The sequence below is a fragment of the Theropithecus gelada genome, chromosome 17, assembly GCF_003255815.1.
Source record: "Theropithecus gelada isolate Dixy chromosome 17, Tgel_1.0, whole genome shotgun sequence".
NCBI classification, from domain to species: Eukaryota; Metazoa; Chordata; class Mammalia; order Primates; family Cercopithecidae; genus Theropithecus; species Theropithecus gelada.
The window spans coordinates 70,092,439-70,112,173 of NC_037685.1; the positions used below are offsets into that span (position 1 = coordinate 70,092,439).

The following is a 19,735-nucleotide window of genomic DNA, read 5'->3' on the forward strand; positions in this document are numbered from 1 at the left end:
AAACAACGATAATATACACATTTATTTTATGTTTGGTTTTTTCATCCGATTAGGTTTCAAAGTTGGCTGCATCTGTCGGCTTGTCTTCCTTGATTTAATGTTTCTAAAGGGCAAAAGTCACAACTATGTGTGTGTTTTTTTCCCCTGTGCAGTTTCTTTCACCATGCCATTTACCATCAGGTGATTAAACTTTTGACATTTCGTGGTGAAGAACTGAAATCTAATTTATTTCCTTCTTGGTTTTTTGTTTTGTTTTGCTTTTAAAAGCTTATATTTTGTAACTTTAATCTCGGTGTTTGAAACCGTTTTTTCAAAGAAACCTGTCGGACAAGGCTGTTGAATGAATAACTAGTAAACACATGGAAAATTAAGTCCTACAAGTCACTCTGCCCCAAAATAGGAGGGAGGGAATATCCTAGATCATTCTTCCCCAGAGAAACTAAATTGTTGTGAAGTAGAAATAGAGAAGGGAGCAAAAGGATCTTAATCTCCCCAGTTCAAGAAACAGTTTGTACTTTTTTGTGTGGATAGAGAGAGCAAAAGGAAAGATTGCGAGTACTGTTGTAAGTAAAGCAGAGAGCAGTAAACTGAGAGATGGGACTCCCTAACCCTGGGCTGGTTTTCTTTCCCCCTTGAAATTTTCCTCCTGGTAGGTGAAAGAGGAAGACACTGGGGGATGATTCTTTCAGTTTGGAAAGAAGCTGGAAGACAGTCAAAAGATCAAACTCAGGAAGTTGAAAATAATCTACCAGAAAAGGTCTTTGATAGTTAAATGGCAAAGCACGTGAGAGGTGAATGTGGTAATGTGTCTTATGAGCCTATACTCTGTGCCAGGCACGGGTACTGGCTCCTCTGTACATTTTTTTAAAAAGACCTTTGCATAGGTTTATTGGATCTTCGTATTTCTTTGAATTGTCTATATACAAATTGATTTTCTTACTGATTTATAGTAGCTGTGAGAATAATAGATATTATACCTTTTACTGTATGTTGTTAAAATTTCTTCTAGTTTCTGCCATTTGTGTTTGGTTTAGCTTATTTTGGTTTTTAAATTGTTTTTGGTTTATTTTATTTTGTTTTCTAAATTGACAAATAATTATGTATATTCATGGGGCTCGTATTGATGTTTAGACATATAAAATAGAGTGATCAGATCAGCATAATTAGCATGTCCATCATGTTAAACATGTATCATTTCTTTGTGTTGGGAACTTTCAATATCCTTGTAGCTAGTTGAAGCTATATAATGTATTATTGTGAACTAGAGTCATCCTACAGGGGTGTAGAAAACTAGAACTTGCTCCTCTTATCTAGCTGTCATTTTGTGTCCTTTACCTAATATCTTCCCTGACCCCCCATCTCTCCTCCCTTCCCAGCTTCTGCTACCTTTGTATATCATTGTGCTTTATCATCCTAACAATTCTGTAAAATATATAACAACATCTGTGTATTTACTGAAAATGTTTGAAAACACTAAAAATTAGGAATTATTTTATCAAGAGGTATTGAAAGTCTTGATTCTACCTTAAATTTATATAATACCCTGTAAGTATAAGCTGCTCTAATATTTGTAACTGCTGCCTTAATTTATTAGTATAATAAAAAGTTCTATTCTGTATTTAAAGTACAGAAATTTTATTTTATCTTAAAGAAAGAGCCAATATTTTGAATATAGTCCAAAAAATCTAATAGTCCATGCTAAATGCCTATCTGCTCTTTAGATAATCTATCAATTGTTACAGGTAGAAAGAGGTAGGTCTAATTTAAAAATATAAAACGCAATTCATGTTTACTTTTGTTCAGTTTGTTTTGTTGGCAGAAAATAAAATCTTTCCTATTTGGATTGACATGGGATGCACATGCAGGAAAAAAAACATAAAAGTACAGGAAAAAAACCACTTATTTATTAAGTGCCAGGCATTTTCACAAATGTATCTCTAAATCTGCAAAATGAAGGATGATGCCATTATCCCTATTTTACAGATGCCAAGACTGAGACTTAGAGAGACTTGTTGATTAACTTGAACTTATGAAGCTAGTACACAGCAAAGTCAGTATCATGGCCCGCAAACCACAACCTTTCCATGCTATCACTCAGCCTTTAAAACGTGTCTCTAGTGGTAATGAAGTTGAGGAACCATTGGTACGATCCCATCATATAATATTCATAGAACATTTTACTATTGTCAGTGTCTTATCAGAGCTTCACAATTCACTGATGTAGACAGGGCAAGTGGCATTATAAGTGGGGTAGTGAAAGCCCAGAAAATTATTTACCCCAGAACACAGGGCTGGTAAATCTGGGTGCCATGGACTTTGATTTTGAGGCTACTGAGTACCATGCAGACATTAGACCAGCAGTTTGTCAGGAATGGTTTTGGTGATTATTGCCACTCCTTCTTCATTCACTCAACCACTATTCAGTAAATCAAAAGTCCTGTGCATACTGCTCTGCTTTCTCCCATCTGTCATTTACCTTCCACTTCTAACATCACTACTATAGTTTAGACAGACCCTTTTCATCTCAGATGTAGATTATAATAAACTTCTCACAGGTCCCACAGCCTCATATCTCATCCTACCCACACCTTGGTTTCCATTGCCACCAGTTTAACCTTTCCTAACCTCCTACCACACCTTTTCTCAGCACAAAACCCAAAAGTGTTGACAGCAAACTTTACCACCATCAGGAAGATAGGCACCTTCCACTTTACCCAATCAAAAGCCAGTAATGCACTAAAAAGAAAAAAATAAGTAAGTGTGGTTTAATCTCTTCTGGTAGTGTAATGATTAAGAAGTCTAGAAAGATTAAAGTTATTTCCTAATTAAGAGAAATATTTAGTCATGTTATTCAACAAATATTGCAATTATTTTCTTAAAAATGCAACGGTCATTCCAGTCACAGGGTAAGGAAAAGGAGAAAGAAAAGAGGAGGAACAAAGGAGAGGGCACACAGGGAGGGTGGGTCTCATGAGAGCAAATCAAAGACAGACTGAGGAGTAAGAACAGGACAAACCAAGCAATTAAGAGAGAAAATGAAGGTACATCATATCCAAAGAAGAAAGAAAAGGACAGTAGTGAAAAGAGGAGATGAGACAAGCCCATTAGGGCCTCTACTGTGGATAAACCACATCTTTCATATGCTGGCACTCATTTAGAGGGTTATTTTCTTTCTTTACAGTTACTTGAAATAGCACTAGCAAAATAAACCCAGTTTACAGCTCTTTGAGTGCTATATTTTCAAGTCATCAGAAGCTTGCAATGAGATCATTATGACCTACCAGAAGGAATTATTCCCTGGACTGCTTCACATAGCAGAGGGCACAAGCTCACCTTGAGGCTTAATCTTCACTCTGAGATTAAAGTTGCAGTTATCCAGTTTAGTATTCCATTCAATAAGAAATTTAGTAAGACATAAATTTGGGGTGGTTTATCTATTAATACTATACCTTATGCACTGTTGCGTCCCCACAGAATCCTGTTGGCTGAGTGTTTCAGAGACTACCTTACTGACTAAATGATGATTTATAGCACTTTAGTGAAAAATACTCTCAGAAGATCTTCTGTTACTTAAGGAATGGCTACAATATCGAATGTCAACCCTTTATAGAATTGACAATATTGACTTACAGTCCCTAGGACCTGCCCTGCACTTAGAGCTCAATCATTTCTTTTCATTCACTCATCAAAGTTTGTCTTTTCTTTGACAATTCTTAACATCAGTTTTCATATTTATTTTGTCATGTTGTGCCCATTAGTATAATGTTGGATGGAAGCAGTAGAGCAGGCATTTTTGTCTTTTTCTCATTGAAAAGGAAAATCTTATAATGGTCCCCCATTTAAAATAATGTATACTATAAGATTCTAGTAACATTTTATCAGGTTAAGAAAACATTTAGTTTGAGAAGAGATTTTATCAGGAAAAAGTATTAAACATTATAAAAATTTCTGCATTTATTGAACATATTACATAATCTTTTCCTTCAATCTGTTAGTGTAATTAATTGCATTTTTAGATTTACTAGTGTTAAGCCACCCATATATGCTTGAAGAAACTCACTTGTTCATGACATAATTTTATAAATTGCTGGATTAAATTTCAGAATATTTCATTTTAGGGCCGGGCGCGGTGGCTCACACCTGTAATCCCAGCACTTTGGGAGGCCGAGTCAGGCAGATCATGAGGTCAGGACATCGAGACCACCGTGAAACCCCGTCTCTACTAAAAAAATACAAAAAAATTGGCCGGGCATGGTGGCCGGCGCCTGTAGTCTCAGCTACTCGGGAGGCTGAGGCAGGAGAATGGCGGGAACCCGGGAGGCGGAGTTTGCAGTGAGCCGAGATCACGCCACTGCACTCCAACCTGGGCGATAGAGAGAGGCTCCGTCTTAAAAAAAAAAAAAAAAAAGCATATTTCATTTTAGTATTTTTGCATGTATATGGGGCTTTAAATCTGTTTGTTTATAGAATCAAGTTTATAATGGCTTCATTAATTGAGTTGAGGTACTATCTTCCTTGTTTCTTTAATCTGTAAACTTCAAATAAGATTGAGATAATTTAATTTTGTAGGTTTGGTAAAATTATAAATCTACCTGTATATATGTAGCTAGATTTTGGCCCATTGTTTGGCTTTCTTAAGTGGTTATTTCTTCTTAAGTTTTATTTCTGTATCTTTTCCTAAGAAAGTTGTATGTATTATCTATATTTTCAAAATAATAGTGTAAATTTATTATAATTATCATAAAATTCTTAAAAGTCTCTATTGCATGTCTATTTATGTCTCCATTTTATTACTAATAATGTTCTTCTATCCTCTCTGTCACTCTCTTTTCCTTTTCTCTTTCAATTTATCTTTCTAGAAGTTTGTATATTTTATACGATTTTTTTTAAGCTATGTTTAGTTCTCACTTTTCTATTGGAAACTTCTATTCTTTTTATTTTCTATTTTATTAATTTCTGTTCTTCCCTCAGACTCATCTTCTACTTGGCTAATTCTCTCTATATGTATTTGCTACTTAACTCATCCACTGAGATTTATTTTGATAACTATACTTGCATTTTGAGAAGATCTGTGTGGAGTTTTTCCATATATTTATCTTTGACTTTCTATCATGCTTTATTTTTTTCTTCATATCGTTTCTTTTTTACATATTTAATAATTTAGATATTTATTTTATAATCTTTGTTGCACAGTTTTATTACTGAAGATCTAAGGTCCAGATCTTATGTTTTCTGCTTCAACTGCTTCTTGCTTATGGTATATCATTTCCTTGCATATAATAATTTTGTCTTATGAATTGACTTTCAATGGGACTTTATATGCAGAAAGCCTATACAATCCTAGTGCAGGGATTAAAAACCCTGAGAGCAGTTTTGCTTTTATATTTGCTAGGGTCAATTTCTATATAATTTTTTTTTTTAATTTGAGGAGTTCCAATGCCAAATAATGTGAATTAGGACCCCCAACCTGTATATTAGAGAGGCCTATTGAGACATTTTTCCCCATTCAGAATGTAGGCAGAAACAACAAGCTCCATAAGAGGACGGATTTTTATTCTAACTCTCACATGTCCTCTGGTGTCCAGACTTGATTCTTGGGGTTTCAGTTTCGAATTTCCACTTTGTATCACCTGTCCCTGGATGGGCAATCAAATGTAACCCACTCAGTATTAGTTCATTTAACTAGTACTCTGGGTTTTTTTTCAATTCTGTCTTCTGAGAGTATTTCTTTCTTTATTATAAAACCTCCATTTAAAGAGTTTCTATTATATTTGCAGTTTCTGAAAGGAAGGTTTTCAAATATGCCCTTCAAAATTTTGCTGTTGTAATTCATTAGAAAAGCTTTTATTGAGTGAAAATAACATGTGTCCAGAAGTGTTTTCTGCAGTGGTGCTTATGGACTACTCTTTTCTAAACTAGATTACCATTTGCACAATCAGTTCTCATGTCAGGAATACCACGGCTGAGTCAAAGATGGGGCACCTACACTTTGTATTAGGTTGGTACAAAAGTAATTGCTGTTTTTGCCATTACTTTCAATGTCATTGGAAATCACGACATCTACCATATACTTAACACAAATAATACAAATAATTTCAATACATTGAAAGTAATGACAAAAACAGCAATTACTTTTGCACCAAGCTAATATTTTGTGAGATAAGTTGCTCTTAAAAACTTTAATTTCTAGACATGACCTTTTGGCAAAATGATTTAATTATTATGCAAATTCCATTTTTCTTTTATTGTACTGAAACATATCCAAGTCAAGCCCAAAATAGATTATTTGAAGTCTTATTTTAATTAATCCCATTGTATTGTTTCCCACAATGCATCATTCATATAGCTGAAATCTTATCATTAAGGTGTCAGGGGGCATAGAAAATTACCATTGTAAACCAAGCTCCCATGTGAAAAGGACAAGAGCACTTGGCAAAGCAGGAAAAACTGGGTGATGACTGAAAGAGTTTTCTTCTCATATATCATCAAGGATTGCTAGTGACTGAGATTAAATGAAGGGAGAAAGGCAACACATTTAATTTGGAACCAGTGAATAAAATAGATCCAGTACTTCTTCAACAACACGTTTAAAAATATATATTTTAATAGAAAGCATCTGAAAATCTCTCTCCTCGTCAATATGCTATTTTGGTGTCTAAGGTGAAAAGAATCTAGGCCAGGATTGGGTCAAGTGAGAGATCAAGGAACTCAGTTTCCACATGTGAATTTGCTTCTTAAAAACCTCTCATGTATCTTGATTATTCACCCCTTTCTTACCTTGGCCACCATCCCTAAAAGTGCATGTATGAAGAATAAATGCAAAAGTACAAAAAGCATTGTATTAGTCAGTTCTCACCCTGCTATGAAGAAATACCTGAAACTGGGTAATTTATAAAGAAAAGAAGTTTAATTGACTCACAGTTCCACATGGCTGGGGAGGCCTCAGGAAACTTACAATCATGGCAGAAGGCAGCTCCTCCCAGGGCAGCAGGAGAGAGTGAGAGCCAAGCGAAGGGGGAAATCCCTTATAAAACCATCAGATCTCCTGAGAACTCACTCACTCTCACAAGAACAGTACAGGGGAAACTGCCCCCATGATTCAATTGTCTCCACATGGTCCTGCCCTTGTCACATGGGGATTATTACAATTCAAGGTGAGATTTGGGTGGGGACACAGAGCCAAGCCCTATCAAGCACGGAAAGCTAAAAGCAACGTATTTATTTCATTTGGCTTCTATCTTACCACTTTCTTGACTTTCAATGCCAGAAAGTATCTTCAAGTAAAGAGTGAGTGCACTTTGCCAGTAGTATCTTTCTTCCCTCATGTCTTCATCTACTTTTTATCATACTGTAGCAAGACCTATTTTTTGTCATTTAATGGGAAGTCCTTATTGTTTGTCATTGGAAATCACCACATCTACCATATACTTAACACAAATAATACAAAGAGAACCATGAAAACAAAAATGTCCCTTCAGGCCAGACACAGTGACTCACACCTGTAATCCCAGTACTTTGGGAGGCCGAGGCAGACAGATCACTGGAGGTCAGGAGTTTGAGACCAGCCTGTCCAACATGGTGAAACTGCATCTCTACTAAAAACGCAAAAAACTTAGCCGGGTGTGGTGGCGGGTGCCTGTAATCCCAGCTACTCAGGAGGCTGAGGCAGGAGAATTGCTTGAACCTGGGAGGCAGAGGTTGCAGTGAGCTGAGATCACGCCACCACATTCCAGCCTGGGCGACAGACCAAGACTCGGTCTCAAAAAATATATAAAAAAAAGTCCCTTCAATTTTTCCATGAATCAAAATGTCTCTGGAGTGTTTACAGTTGTCCCCTCCTTGTCAGCAGTTTCCTTTTCATGGTATTAGTTACTACAGTAGAGAACAATAAGATATTTTGAGAGAGAGAGACCACATTTCCATAACTTTTATTTTAATATGTTGTTATAATTATTCTATGTTATTTATTATTAATTGTTGTTAATCTCTTACTATGCCAAATTTATAAATTAAACCTTATTATATGTATGTATTTATTAGTATTTACAGGGTTTGGTACTATCTGTGTCCTCAGTCATCCACTGGGGCATCTTGAAATGTATCCTCCACAGATAAGGGGAAACTACAACATTTGCAACTATAGGCAGCTAATATTCATGCATTTATGCAAAACACTTTGATTTGGGATTTTTTTTTTAATCATTCCATTTTCATTGCAGTCCTGTAATGTAGGAAGCACTATAGCAAGGTTTTTAAGGATACGATAAAACAAAGTAGATGATAAATTTGGCTGAAATCAAATGATTAAATATAAGCAAATACAGCGGTGCCCTCCATTTGAAATAAATTCACACTGTGAAGTTTTTGACTTCATAATGTACAGCATACATTTTTCTTTGAAAGAAGAAACCTGCCACTTGAAAGATTTCCTATTTGGAGTAAATCATGAGATGGAATCTAGATAATGTTGAATTGCAGTTTAATAAAGATTTATTTCACAATAAATATTTTTTGATAATTTTATATCACTCATTCATGCAAAAACTGTGAATTGAGCACCTGTGTGCCTGCACTTGGCTAGGTGCTGAGGACACAACAGCAAACAAGAGAACCATGGCCTCTTAATTCATGGACCTTTCAGACTTTGGGGGTACACAGATAAGTGAACAGACAAGCATAAAATAAATGTGGTAAGTGATCTACTAAGACAAGAACATCCTTCCCAAACCAGGTTCAGAAAAAACTTCTTTAAAAATATTATGTTCTAGCTGAATTTTGCAGATGATATCAAGGTATCCCAGTGAAGAGACAAGGAAAGTGTGTTTGTGAAGTGAGAAATTCACAAGTGCGCTGGCTAAGTGGATGGGATGCCTCTATGGAACTGAAAAGTTGGATACAGCAAAAAACTAGAGCTCAAATGAGTGAATAACAAGAGTTTGGAGAGGAGGGCAAGGAGTCAATCTTATAGGGCCCTGTGGCCATATAAAGGAGTTGTGTTTCATTCTTGCAATAGAAAGAGGTGACACCTAAAAAGTTTTAGGTAAAATGACAAAATTAGATTTCTATTTTGGAAATACCACTCTGCTCTGGCTGCAATGCAAAGAAAAGATTGAAGAGCTCAGGTGGCTCTTGGAGCAACACAGATGATCAGTTACAGTCGCCTGAACAGGGTGGTTGTAGGAGGATGCAGAGACCAGGTGGCATCTGAGAGATAGTGCTGAGGGAGAATGGGCATGCCGTGGTAATTGATTGGACAGGAAAGACTGAAGGATGATGCTTTGTTTTCTAATTAGAGCTGTTGGGTTAAGAGTGGTACAGTTCACTGAGATGGGGAGAATAAGGGTAGAGTGGGCTTAGGAATAAAGAACAATGAAATTATTTAAGGCATGCTAGTATGAAAGAAATGCCTGCTTGACTTCAAAGTGTGGGATATCAAATAGGCAACTGAAGATATAGGCCTGATTAGGAATTCTGCAGTAGACAGTTCTGTGCTAGAGGCATTGTGACAAGTTCTCTCTATGGATAATGACAAAAATCTTAGGAAAAGATAAAATTAAGAGACATGCAAAAGTGGACCTCGTATGATTTATAATATGGATGGATTTATACCAATTCTCATTTAAAAGAAAGTGATAGACTTCTTGTATGCTAAGCAGAAAATGAGAAATGATGAATAGAATAGTCAGTATTAAGGGTATGACCATCCCAGCAAAGAAGGTGCTAAAAAGAATCTAAGAACCAAACACATCTCAGTGTCTGAGTTTTATAAAACATGCCTAAATCTGCACTATTCAGCATGTGACAAGCTATGTCATTGTTTATTCCTATTGCTTACTAAAAGATTTTAACCAGCTTATTTGGTATATTTTTCTTTCCCACGTGCAAATATTTCAGCAATCTTTGAAATAATAAGAAAGATGAACTTTATTTTAGAGGAATTTGCTTTTTGACCACCTTTGTTGGTATACTTCATATCTTACTAGCTTTTTGGTCAAATTTTATTAATGTCTAAGCTTCAGTTTCCATGGGTTTAAAATGGGGATACTAGTTTTACCTGTGTTTTCTTCATTTTTTTTTTTTTTAGAAATTGACATCTTGATGTTTTGCCTGTCATGCACATTGTTTACATGTGATAAAAACATTGCCAGCTATACAGTACTGTCTGTGCAGTTTCATCAGTTCAACATGGAGAGAAGAATGCCAAGTTCAGTGGGGAGAAAGTCAAATTTCATTCATATGCAATAATACACACACAATACTAACAGCTGCCACTTTTGACCACTTTACTATGTACTAAGGACTTTATATGAATAATCCAGTTAAACCTCAGAGCAACTTTATGATATAGGTGTAAGTATCATCTCCATTTGATGGATGGAAAAATTGAGACTTGGAGAAAATTGCTTAAGATCACACAAATGTGAAGTGTTGAATATGTGTCCTAAATTTAGGTCTGTTTACCTCAGATAACATGTGCGTTACCACTAGGCTGTAATGAATCCTGAATCTCCTCAAAGGGATTAAAATATAGGTATTATCTAATGACCTCACTGAAGGGAGGAAATCAGCATTGAATCTAGAAAAAAAATGGCCCAAACAAATATAGATCAACACTGGTCAAAAAGGAGATGTTTCTGAGGGTAGTCAATATTTCGGACACTAAAAATTATGCAGTTGGAGTAGTGAAAATGTTCAAGCCTTTTGTACACCCTGGATGAAGTGTCCCATATGGATTTCCAACATTTTTTTTTTTTTTTTTTCTGATTGCTGTGTTCTGTTCTGTGGTAGATGAGGAATCAACCAAACAACTATTCCCTGACTAAAGATAAATGAATCCCTTGTAACTTTTTTAAAAATTCTTTTTTTTTTTACTGATACAAAAAATGTGCATATTTATAAGGTACATGTGAATATTTGTTACATGCATAGAATGTGCAATGATCAGATCAGGATATTTGAGGAGTATTCATCACCTTGAGTATTTATCATTTCTGTGTGTCCCCTCTTTCAGCTACTTTGAAATATACAATATATCATTGCTAACTATAGTCTCCCAAGTCTACAATCAAATATTGGGGCTAATTTGTTCTATAATTGCACATTTGTACTCACAAACACACCTCTCTTTATCCCCACTCCCATCCACATACCCTTCCCAGCCTCTGGTATCTGTCATTCTATTCTCTATCTCAATGGGGATCAATTTCTTCAGCTCCCACTTATGAGGGAGGACATGCAGCATCTGTCTTTCCATGCCTGGCTTATGTCACTTAACATAGTAACCTCCAGTTCCAACCGTGTTGCTGAAAAATGACATGATTTCATTCTTTTTGGTGGCCAGATAGTATTCCATTGCGTGTATACATGATAGTTTCTTTATTCATCTGTCAATGGACACTTAGGATGATTCCATATATTTGCTATTATAAATAGTTCTGCAAGGAACACACAAGTGCAGGTATTCCTTTGATATATAGGTTTCTTTTCCTTTGGATAAATACCTAGTGCTAGGATTGCTGGATAGTATGGTAGTTCTATTTTTAGTTTTTTGAAAAATTTCTATACTTTTTTTTCTGGGTTTTTTGTTGTTTCTGTTTTTGTTTTTTTGTTTTGTTTTGTTTTTTTGAGGTAGAGTTTTGCTATGTTTCACAAGCTGGGGTGCAGTTGTGCGATGATAGCTGCAGTCTTGAACTCTTGGACTCAAGCAATCTTCCTGCCTCAGCCTCCAGAGTAGTTAGGACTACAGGTGCACACCACCACACCTGGCTATTTTCTTTAAATTTTTTGTAGAGTTGGGGTCTCTCTGTGTTGCCCAGGCCGGTCTAGAACTCCTGACTCAAGCTGTCCTCCCACCTTACCTTCAAAAGCACTGGTATTAAAGGTGTAAGCCACTTCACCCAGCTTACCACACTGTTTTTTATGGTGATTGTACTAATTTACATTTCCACCAAAAGGGGGTGAGTTTTCTTTTGTCTGAATCCTCACCTGTTTCTGTTATTTTTTGTCTTTTTAATATTAGCCAGTCTAACTGGGGTAAGATGCTGTCTCATTGTGATTCTGGTTTATATTTCCCTGATGCTTAGTGATGTTGGGCATTGTTTCATATACCTGTTGGCTATCTATGTCTTTTTTTGAGAAATGTGTATCATCTCCTTAGCCTGGTTTTTAATGGGATTATTTGTATTTTTTTTTTAAACTGCCGAGTTGTTTGAATATCATGTATATTTTAAATTTTACTTCCTTGTCAGATAAATAGTTTGCAAATATTTTCTCCCATTCAATAGTTTATCCCTTCACTCTGTTGATCATTTCCTTTGATGTGCAGAGGCTTTTTCATTTAATATAGCCTCATTTGTCTATTTTCATTTCACTGTCTGTGCTTTCGAAGTTTTAGCTGTAAAATCTTTGCCTAGACAAATGTTCCCAAGTTTTACCCTATTTTTCCTAGTAGTTTTACAGTTTCATAGTAGTTTTTAGTTTTTATAGTTTTATAGTAGTCTTATATTTTATTCTTTAATCCATCTTGAGTTGATTTTTGTATATGGTGAGAGATAGGGGTCCAGTTTCATTCTTCTGCATATAGATATCCAATTTAGCCAGCAATATTAGTCTTTGGGTTTTCTAGATATAAAATAACGTCATCAGAATATAGGGACAATTTGACTTACTTTTCTTCGCATTTGAATTCCTTTTCTTTCTTTCTCTTGCCTGATTGCTCTGGGTAGGACTTTCAGTAGTTTGTTGAATAGGAGTGGTGAAAGCAGGCATCCTTATCTTGATCTTTATCTTAGAGGAAAGGCTTTCAGCTTCTTCCTGTTGAACATGATGTTAGCTGTGGGTTTTTCATATATGGCCTTTATTACTTTGAAGTAAGTTTCTTCCATTCCTAGTCTGTTGAGCATTTTTATTATGATGGGAAGCTTAATTTTCTCGAATGCCTTTTCTGTGTCTATTGAGATGATTATATGGTTTATGTCTTTCATTCTGTTGATGTGATGTATCATGATTATTGATCTGCATATGTTGAACCATCCTTGCAACCTTGTTTTAAATCTCACTTGATCACGGTGTATTATCTTTTTGATGTGCGGTTTGACGTGCTAGTATGAGAATTTTTGCATCTATGTTTATCGAGGATATTGTCCTGTAGTTTTGTTGTTATTGTTGTCGTTGTGTCCTTGTTTGGTTTTGAAATCAGGGTAATACTGTCCTGATAGTGATTTTGGAAGAATTCCTTCTTTATCAATATTCCATACTAGTTTTAGAAGAATTACTATTAAGTTCTTCTTTATACATTTGGTAGAATTCTGCAGTGAATTTATTAAGTCCTAAACTTTTCTTTGTTGGGAGACTTTTTATTACTGATTCAATCTTGCCACACATTATTGAACTGTTCAGATTTTCTATTTCTTTCTGACTTAATCCTGGTAGGTTGTATGTTTTCAGGAATTTATCCATTTCCTCCAGGTTTTCCAGTTTGTTTGTTAGTCTGTAGCTGTTCATAATAGTCTCTGATAGTCATTTGTATTTCTGTCATGTCAGTTGCAATGTTTCCTTCTTCCTTTCTGATTTTGTTTATTTGGGTCTTCTATCTGTTGTTGGTTAATCTATCTAGAGGTTTATCAATTTGGTTTAGCTTTTCAAAGAACCAATTTTTTGTTTCACAGATCGTGTATGTGTGTGTGTGTGTGTGTGTGTGTGTGTGTTTAGTCTCTGTTTTCTTCAGTTCTGTTCTGATCTTTATTATTTCTTTCCTTCTACTAATTTGAGGTTTAGTTTGTTCTTGCTTTTTGGTTTCCCGAGGTGCATCATTATGTTGTTTATTTGAAGTATTGCTACATTTTTGATGTAGGCATTTATTGTTATGAACTTCCCTCTTAGTGCTGCTTTTGCTGTATCACAGTTTATGTATTTTCATTTTTATTTGTTTCCAGAAATTGTTTTTCTGTCTTAATTATTTCCTTGCAATGGTCATTCAGAAGCATGTTGTTTAATTTTCATGTATTTGTATAGGTTCCAAAGTCCCTTGTTTGTTGATTTCTCATTTTATTCCAAGCAGATACTTGATGAAATTTTTCTTTTAAAAAATTTGTTGAGACTTGTTTTGTGGCCTAATATATGGTCTATCCTGAAGAATGTTTCACGTAATGATGAGAATAATGTATATTCTGCAGTTGTGGGATAAAATGTTATTTAAAAAACTGTTAGGATCATTTGTTCTGTAGTCTAGTTTAAAACTAATATTTCTTTGTTGATTTTCTGTCTCAATGATCTGTTTAGTGCTGTGAGTGGGGTGTTGAAGTCCCTTGCTATTATTGTATTGCTGTCTGTTTTTCTTTAGGCCTAGTAATATTTATTTTATGAATCTTGGTGCTCTAGTTTTGGGTGCATGTGTATTTTGGATTGTTATATTCTCTTACTGAATTAATCCCTTTATCAGTATATAGTGATTTTCTTTTTCTTTCTTTTTTACTGTTTTAGACTTAAAGTCTGCTTTATCTAATAAAAGTATAGCTACTCTTATTTTATTTTGGTTTCCATTTGCTTGGAATATCTTTTTCCTCACTGTATTTTTAATCTATATGTGTCTTTGTAGATAAAGTTAATTTCTTATAGGCAGCATATATTTGAATTGTTTTTCTTTATTCATTCAGCCAGTCTGTATCTTTCAAGTGGAGAATTTAATCAATTTTCTTTCAGAATTATTATTGATATATGAGACTTTGTTACTGTCATATTGTTCATTGTTTTCTGGTTATTTTATATATTCTTTGTTACTTTCTTTCCCTCTTATTGTTTGTCATTGTGGTTTGGTGTTTTACTGTAGTGGTATCATTTGAGTCCTTTCTTCTCCTCATTTGTAAGTTTAGTTTACCAATGAGTTTTACAGTTTTGTGTGTTTTCATGATTGTGAATGTCATCTTTTCACTTCCAAGTTTAGGGCTCTCTTGAACATTTCTTGTAGGGCCAATCTAGTGGTTATGAATTTAACCATCATTTGCTTATCTAGGAAAGACATTATATCTTCTTCATTTATGAAGGATAATTTAGTTAGATACAGTATCCTTGAATGGCAGGTTTGTTTTTTTTTTCCTCTTTCAACACTTTGAATATACCATTATCTCCTGGCACATAAAGTTTCTGCTGAGAAATCCATTGTTAGTCTGATGGGAGTTCGCTTATAGATGACTAGATGCTTTTCTCTTTCTGCTTTTAGGATCCTCTTTTGCTTTGACTTTAGACACTTTGAGTATAATGTGCTATGGAGAACACCTTTCTGCATTATATCTGTTTGGGGATATATGGGTCTCCTATATCTGAATGTCTAGGTCTCTTGCTAGACTTGGGAAATTTTCATCTATTATTCTGTTAAGTAGGTTTTTTGAAACAGAGTCTCACTTTGTTACCCAGGCTGGAATACAATGGTACAATCTTGGCTCACTGCAAACTCCACCTCCTGGTTGAAATGATTCTCCTGCCTCAGCCTCCCGAGTAGCTGGGATTACAGGTGCACACCACCATGCCCAGCTAATTTTTGTATTTTTAGTAGAAATGAGGTTTCACCATATTGGCCAGCCTAGTGTTGAACTCCTGACCTCAGGTGAACTGCCCATCTCAGCCTCCTAAGATGCTGGAATTATAGGCGTAAGCCACCGCACCCAGCAATTAAGTAGGTTTTTTAACCCTTTCATTCTCTCTTTTCCTGCAGAGACAGCAATAATTTGAATATGTGGTTGCTTTATTTGGTACTAAATGTCATGAAGGCATTGATCATTCTCTTTCTTTTTGTGTGACTGGATTATTTTGAAAGACCTGTCTTCAAGTTCTGAGATTCTTTCTTCCACTTGATCTACTCTATTGTTGAAACTTGTGAATGTATTTTGTATTTCATTCAGTGAATTATTCAGTTTCAGAATTTGTTTGGTTATCTAAAAAATTATTTCTTTGGTAAAATTATCATTTATATCCTGAATTGTTTTGTTGATTTCTCTCTATTGTTTTTCAGAATTATCTTGTATCTCACAGAGCTTCATTAAAATTAGCATTTTTAATTCTTTGGGATTTTGTGAATTTTGTTTTGATTAAGGTCTGTTATTGGAGAATTATCATGCTTATTTGAAAGTTTCTTTCCTTGCTTTTTCATGTTTCCTGTGTCCTTATATTGATATCTGTGCATCTGGTGTAACTATTGGTTCTAATTTTTTGAATTTGCTTTTGTAGGCGATGACTTTTTCTTGAAGATGTATAAATGAGTTGGGTTGGAGAGGGTGCATTACCTTGGATTTTAGGTCCATGCAGTAGTGTGATATTCATATGATTTTACTGACTGTAAATAGCATCAGTGGTATCTGTGATTTTCTCTGTGGCCTAGGGTATCATTATTAGTAGAAGCTGTGTTGAAGATGTTCTGGGAACTAGGATGCTAGGTTGGCCAGTCTTTGGGCCACAGTGGTGGCAGTGGTAAGCTTAGCATGCCTGTCTGTGGGCCCCAAGGTAGTATATGCTGGCATCAGTATTAGTGGGTCATGGTGGGCCAGTTCGTTGACTTTCATGTGACTTGCTCAGATGCTATCAGTGGCAGTGGTAAGCCAGGCATGTGGGAGGGTTCTTGGTTTTCTGGACCTTGGATATAATGTGGGAACCCAAACGGTCTGTTGTGGTGGCTGCAACAGATTGGGCAGACACATATGGGTAGATGTCATCTGTGGTCATATCGGCAGGTTGGTTTGCTCCAACCTCAGATCCCAAGAGTATTCAGCCTCCAACAGTGGCAAACTGGGCTGGATGGTTTCCAGACCCCTGGATGGTGTATTCACATATGCAGAGAACAGGACCAAGCTGGTAGACTTATCTTCAGGACCCCTGGTAGTGTGTTCAGGTGCTAGTTTTGATAAGCAGAGGTGGGGTTGTCCCCCCGCACCAGAGGAGTGCTCAGGTGTGGAAAGCAGCAGATTATCATGGGCCTGCCACCAGGGCAAGTGGGGCCACTCTCTGTGCTGACTCTTAACTGTGTACAAGTAGGGCAGGGGCACTAGAAGTACAGGAACATGTCTTGATGAAACCTGTGTCGTGTCTTTAAGACACAGCTAAAATTTTTATACTGCAGGATGTTTACACACGAGCAACACAACTGATGTTAAGAACAATGCTCTCATTTTGTGCAGATAGCCTTAAACATCTTACATAGATGTCTTTGATCCTCAGTACTTTGGTAATGTTACAATTCAGTACTGCAGTATTGGTTCACTAGGGTCAGTATTAAGTCAGTGTTAACAATGTTTCATTCATCTTTACTGTCAGTCTTAGGAAGGTAATTAAGGAACATTCAAACTGAATCTATTCTCTGCCTTTGTGTGTCAACCCGCAGGGGTTTTAGCTAAAGTGGCTCGCTTCCTGGACCACCCTGAAAAAATTACCATACTAGATATAAGCCAGGGACACGTAAAAGGCAACATGGCGAGCTCCATGGTAAATGTAACTCAGTTCAGCGCTGTTCAAAAGCTTACTGACATCAGAAAAGCTTTCTCAACAGCAGGAGCACCTTAGAGAAGAAAACATTTCTAGTGCTAGAAAAATACATCATGGTATGGTGGGTGAAGGAATGAAGTATTTTTATTCATTTGTGCTCAGCTGAAAGACCTAATCGCCATCCGTTTCTGTTTTGAATACAATTATTTGCATTAGTGCAAGCTCCCAAAAAGTAACGGCAGAACAGTTATTATAAGAAATGGCCAGATTCCTTTAAAGTAACAACTTGATAAAGTCATATTCTGTGTTTAGTATACTTGAGTTAGAACGAAATGAAAAATCAAAAAGTAGAAAAATGAGTTTTTAATTTCTCAGAATATTAATGCGATGTAGCCGTTAGTAGCCTATTTAATACAGTTGATGATTCTAACAATTCAGTGAAAGTCAGTCGATGTTTAGCAAGTGCCAACTTTGTGGAAAGCATTCCAGGGATTCGCTGAATAGTAAAAATGCTACCAGTTTTTCCACACGAGAAGGATCCTAGATAGAATGATGTCGATATTGTAGTCTGAAAACAAAAATCAAAACAAATCAAACAGTATATGTAAAATATCTTGCCATTAAAAAAAATCCAATGTCAAAAACTACATGCATGTGGCAAATCTTTGCTCTGCACATACTAAATACAATATGTGGGGAATACGAAGACATTTAAAATACAGGCCAAGACCTCACAATAATGAAAATCTGTTTGAAAGGAAAAGCTAAGTATGTAAAAAGCTAAGCAAGAATAATTTATTTTAGTAAGAAGTTGAAAACAGTAAAAAGGAGACCAAGAGAGCAGAGTGTGATTAAAAGCAATTGTATGAATCATTCTGAGTCAGAGGAAGAACAGATGAAGCCTTTAAAAGATGAAAAGGATGTAGATGAATGGAGAATAAGGCTAAGTATTGTCAGATTGCATGAGAGAAAGCATGAGGGAGGGAAAGGCTTTTGGGAACAGTGAGCATCCAGTTTGGCCAGGCTCCCTTTTTATGAGGAAGGTTTAGTGCCCAGCTCCTTGAATTGCGAATTAGGAGTCTTGGGCTGTAGACAAATTTTTGCAATTTTCCAGTCAATAATTTCTAATCAAACAACCTTTCTTCTTAACCAATCCAGCTTTCTTCTCTAGCCGGTTTTCCTCATTTGAAGCATGAGCATATTTTTACCTGAATTTCTTACCTTATGGATTTTTTGTGAGTATCAAATAATATAATCTGTATAAAAGCACTTTAAAAACTAAGCAAAAGAAAAATAAGAGTCATTGGCAGTAGAGTCTGGATAAACAAGGTTGAAGCACATTTATTTGATAGGAAGCACCTGGATGTTTTTGAACAAGGGAATGAAATAATCGGAGCGGTGTTTCAAGGTTATTAATGATGTAGCAGTGTAAGTGAAAACAAATGTAGGGTAAGGAGGTGAGGCTAGAAAGGAAAGGAATCACTGCTAAGAAAAGCCTGACATAACTAGGACATCACAGAGGGAGGAAGGAGGAGGGGGATTGCAAAAAAAAATCTATGATCAAAAAAGACTGTGCGTGGAAGGTCCAAAAAATTGAGGTACCATCATAGGTTAGCAGAGGGAATTAGTCTAGGGAAAGAAAGTTGGAAGAAGACGAGATTCTATTTAAACATACTAAGATAGAGCTATCTGTAGGGCATGCAGGTGAAACCAGGCAATAGGCCAGTAAAATACAGAACTAACTAAGCTGAAGTCTGAGATTTATAAGTCATATGTCTGATGGTGGTAGTTGAGATAAGGAGGGTAGATGATATCTACAAGAGAGAGGAGAGAGGGTGAAGAGAGTCATGACTGTGCAGTAAAATTTTGTCTATAGTTATAATAAATTGAGTATGTGAAATGGAATAATGAAAGGTTACCAGACTATATTTCTACTAAATATTAATGTATAGATTTTTTGGCTGTTAGCTACAAATAGTAATTATCACTTGGTATATATTAAGAAAATTGTGGAAATGTGCAGTATTAAATACATTAATGGAATTGTCAAATAATAAATATACCTTTAGGCCCTTTTAAATAAACTGTTATTAAATCTTGACTATTAAAAAGTAACTAGAAATTAAAATACTGTTGTGTGGTTTCATTCCACCATTTTGTAACTCCTTTCAGGTAAATTTAAACCACTTTTTTGATAGTCATTTCACATCTTTTTTTTTTTTTTTTTTTGGTAATAGTTTCTGGAGAGAGGTTGCAAAATTACAGG

The 19,735-nt window shown here is 35.6% G+C and overlaps 1 protein-coding gene across 1 annotated transcript in view; it reads left to right on the forward strand.

The window, feature by feature from the left end:
* The window catches only part of FREM2 (FRAS1 related extracellular matrix protein 2), a 178,280-nt gene that overhangs the window by 102,535 nt on the left and 56,010 nt on the right, over positions 1 to 19,735 (forward strand). The window lies entirely within an intron of this gene.